The following is a 4,255-nucleotide window of genomic DNA, read 5'->3' on the forward strand; positions in this document are numbered from 1 at the left end:
TGGTTGCTGTCATGGAGTTGGCCACCCATGGAGAAAAAAAACAAAAAACAAAAAAATTCTGAGGAGTCTAAATGGAGAGTTTCAGACACTGGATGGAAGGCATCATCATTCACAGAAACCGAGACGGTGAGGAGGTAGCCTGACTCCTGGACTACTGGCAAGGCAACAATAGGCAACCTTCCATAGTTGAATAGTAGTGAATGACAGTTAAACGGTATTACATGACCACATCCCTAATTTATTTCTGTTGTCATTTGTTGTTCATTACGGTGCAAGGGAATGTCTTTTCTTCACCAGTTAATCTGTATTGTTACATAGTTGTAGGGTGTCATGGGACATGGAGCAAAGGTCTGAGTCTTAGTCCTTGCCTGGTTGTGTCTCCTGGCTGCATCTATGGGTCTCGCATGGTCTAGTTTCATTAGAGTAATAGCGACACAAAGGTAATGCAACAAACCAAGGTACTTTCCCTGCACTGTTCATTTGTTCTTCATGTGATATTTTACTATTTTCAAACCTTTGTTTTAGCACAAAGGTGGACAGAATCGCACAAATTGACCAGTATGTGCTGCTCACAAACCAGACTTAAATTTCATTGGTTTTCATTTTTTCTTTATTTCTTCATTTCTTTTTTAGTCCGAGCAGCAAAAACATAATTTGCGATTGGGATCAAGTAATCTCATTGAAAAGGCATTTGTTTGCCAGGAACCGGGTCACCCTCTCAGAGAAGGGCTGATAATGTCACATGAGCCACCATTTTCATCCATAACATGAAATTGCCTAATACATGCCAGTGGAACAGGACAGATTACCAGAAGGTTGAAGCATTTATTATGTAGCAATTCTCTTTTTTAAAAAAGAGGGTGAGTTTAGAGTGTTATGTACAAAGTCTTAATTGGATGTGATATAACCAGAGTTTATTGCATCATTACCTTTTTTTGTTGAATGTTTACATACAGATACTGTATTAAGGAAAGGCTTCTTTTAGAAGAAATATCTTTGCCCTGTATTATAGACATTTTTCGAAGGAAAATTCACCAAGAAGCCTTTACTTTTTATATCTTCATTATTGTTTAGAAAAGTTATTTTTTCATCATTATTTTTTTTTCTATTTTTATTCATTTTTTTATTTTTATGATCAATACAATTTACTTTTCTATGGTCTCCATAATATTCATATCTAATTTTCCTCCCCCCCCCCCCAAACATGTTTTTTTTTTTTCCACAAAAGGACGCAAGGGGTGTTCGGTTAGCTCTCCTGAGGGTCCTGGTTTCTGGCCATGCCGATACCCAGGAGATTCCAGTTCTCTGTTCAAGTCTTTATAATTGTCATCACTCCAGTTTTCATAGCCATGGCTGAGTTTCAGATTCATGTAGGCTAGTGTTTTCACTTCATAAGTAAGATAATAGGGCCTTTTTCAATAAAGATCTGAAAAATCGAAAAGTGTTGGGTTTTATTTACCAATGAAATTCCTGCTTCGGAAATGATTGAACTGCAAGGACCTATAATTTGATATTCGGGCAGTTCTATTTTTTCCCAGTTCAAAGGCTATAACTACAGTCTCAGAAAAGGACAAACTGGCAACTCAAACCAGACTGTGGAGTATTCAGATTCTCAAGGTCACTTCTAATCGGCTGATGCGTGATACTTGTGTTTGCGTATTTTTATTGAAATACGTTTTAGATTTCAAAATGTGTGAAATATATTTTCAAAGGAATTTGCTGCATTCAGCACCACTTATTATTTTTCCTTCTAAAGTGACTCGGCAAATCTGAATGCTCCAGGGTACGGGGTGGAATACAGTTTTTTTTTCTTCTAAAGTTTGGAAGGAATGTATTGAAAAATAACCTCCAATATAGTGATGGACAAAATGCACGGAAGCAAGGTCTAAACGCATTCAGATTCAAAATGCCTGTCCAGTGCAGTGAATTAGTGCGATTTTGTATAATTTGTATTTCGTAATAAATATTTCCAGTTTATAACTACCCCCCCCCCCTCCCTTGCTCGTTGTTCCCCTGGGCTGGCTGAGGAGGCGGAGGCTGAGACCCAGTGTAAGGATCACCCCCCCTTGGCCTCAGCCCTCATCTCAAATGGCATGGGCTTTTCTTCTCATTTCCCTCTCATTTTCTTTCCTTTCTCTTCATTCCTTCTGTCCACTTATCCTAATCGTTAACTCTCATTACCCCTTTTCGCCACAATACTTGGTCATTGTGCTGTGTGACTCTTAATGTTTGGTACATTTCTTGTTTTTACCATTCTGAAAATTCATTAACCGCCTTGTGAACCAAAGAACTTTTCACCCGGGGGCTTCGTCCCCAGGCCCCACCCAATCGCAATATTTTAAATACGCCGCTAATGACCTTAGATGCTGACACGGCAGAAGTAAATCATTAATTAAATATATAAATAAAATCGTCGGATGCAGCCCCCCTCCCTTCCCATGCCCAATGTTGCTGGGGAATGGGGTGGGGACTGAGGATACGGAGACGGGGACCCAATGGTTGGACCTCGGCCTTCTACGCGACTAATTTTGCTGTCTTTTTCCATTCCCCTTTTCGTTTCCTTCTCTTTTCCAACCCCTACTATCTACTTTTTAAGGCGTGAGAGACGTGTTGAAAAGATGAAAGACTGACTTCGTCAGTCTGGGGGAGCCATGGGCACGGTAATCCCCTATTTTTGTATATTCCTTGCCCCCGAGGCGTGGACCATTTCTCTTCCCTACATAGTCTACCATGGCCAATAATGAAGACTTCATACCATTGTTAGAGACAGTAAGGCTTGGGCTTTTATCAAATTGCCCTTTTTCCACTCTGAACACTGCTACTACTACCCCCTCCTCAATGCCTACTACTACATCAGTCCAATCCATTTTAGCCATCCAGGTCACTACTCAATCACAGGAAACGGTCCATCTCTTCCAACATCCTCTACTCCATATCCTCCAGCCCCACAACTTTCTTAATCTCTACCCTATCCTCCCTTATTACTACTCTGTAGTCTTACTGGCCATCTCCCTCTCAACACTACTCCCTCTTCCACACGCCCCCATCCTTCTACTACCCTCACTTCTATAGATCTCTTCAATACTGTTTACCCCACCCACATAGGATCGACCCCCCCCCCCCCCCCGCTCCTTACTCTAGCAATGCCTGCAAAAACAAGTGGGAAAGTTTCCTTCCGCAGTCGCCCCGATCTTTCCCGCCTTGTCACAGTTACATCCGAATCCCAAGCTATAGCATTATCAACTGGCAAACTCATCCCTGCCCAACCTCATTCTTCCCTCGTTACTTTCAGCGGAACTGTCTCGCATCTTCCTAACAAACTGCCCTGTCTGACATGGAGTGGTAAAATTGTAGGGAAGACTTACTCGCTCGCCTCATAGACTATAATCCAATATCAGTATGATACTACACCTCCCCCCCTAGGGACACATTAAAAAAAAAAAAAAAAAAAATACATTTAAGGGCGGCGGTCAAACGGAGGCGCTTGCTCTGGCATTCACGAGCAAATCTAATCGTCGGGCAATTAGGCCAGAGGAAATTATTACTGGTAATGAAAGTGATCCCTATGCAAAGCGTATTGATCTTGGTTGGGGCATTATAGGTCAAGTCAGAGGTTTTGATTCAAAGGAAGTAATTCAAGAAGTAATGATTAACCAGGAGAATTTTCTTGTCCTCTCACAGTGCCTACAAAGGTCAGAGATCATTAATCCTGAGCAGGTAGGAAAGGTGATTGAGCTTGATTATAACGTCATTATGAAAAGCTTCTGCTTTTAAGAAATGTAGATTTCAAGTCCCCAGATAAAAGAGATGTAGTTTTGCACAGGTTAATGAGTCTTAAAAGAAAGTTAAGGCAAAAGAAAGATTACTATCAAGACTATGTCATATTTATGCATTATTTCATAGAGAAAGGTTATGCAGAATCAATCCCAAAGGAAGAAGTAAAGTATACATGAAGGCAAAGTTTGGTATATTCCACAGCATGATGTTTATTACCCCAAAAGGATAGGAAAGATAAGAGTAGTTTTTGATCGCATTTATCGCTGTCAAAATGTAGTACTGAATGATAAACTTCTGACCCCCCCCCCAACCTCTTGCTCGCTGTTCTCGTGAGGGGGGGGGGGGGCTTAGGAGACGGGGACTGTGGGCCAGTGTAGGGGGATCCCCCCTGCCTTGGGCCTCAGCCCTCACCTCAACAAATTTTGCTTGGTCTTTTTTCCTTTTCTTCATCCCCTTGTTCTGTCAACTTATCATTAAC

At 41.3% G+C, this 4,255-nt stretch overlaps 1 protein-coding gene across 12 annotated transcripts in view; it reads left to right on the forward strand.

Moving 5' to 3' along the window:
- LOC125045805 (transcription factor dcp-66-like) overlaps positions 1 to 1,441 on the forward strand; it is a 53,870-nt gene extending 52,429 nt beyond the window's left edge. For all 12 annotated transcript variants that reach the window (XM_047643290.1, XM_047643298.1, XM_047643297.1 and 9 more), the window contains exon 11: positions 1 to 1,441. This exon is cut by the window's left edge and continues 1,252 nt beyond it. The gene's annotated coding sequence lies outside the window, so the exon portion shown is untranslated.
- The last annotated feature ends 2,814 nt before the right edge of the window (positions 1,442 to 4,255 follow it).

This window comes from Penaeus chinensis, chromosome 38 (genome assembly GCF_019202785.1).
Source record: "Penaeus chinensis breed Huanghai No. 1 chromosome 38, ASM1920278v2, whole genome shotgun sequence".
NCBI classification, from domain to species: domain Eukaryota; kingdom Metazoa; phylum Arthropoda; class Malacostraca; order Decapoda; family Penaeidae; genus Penaeus; species Penaeus chinensis.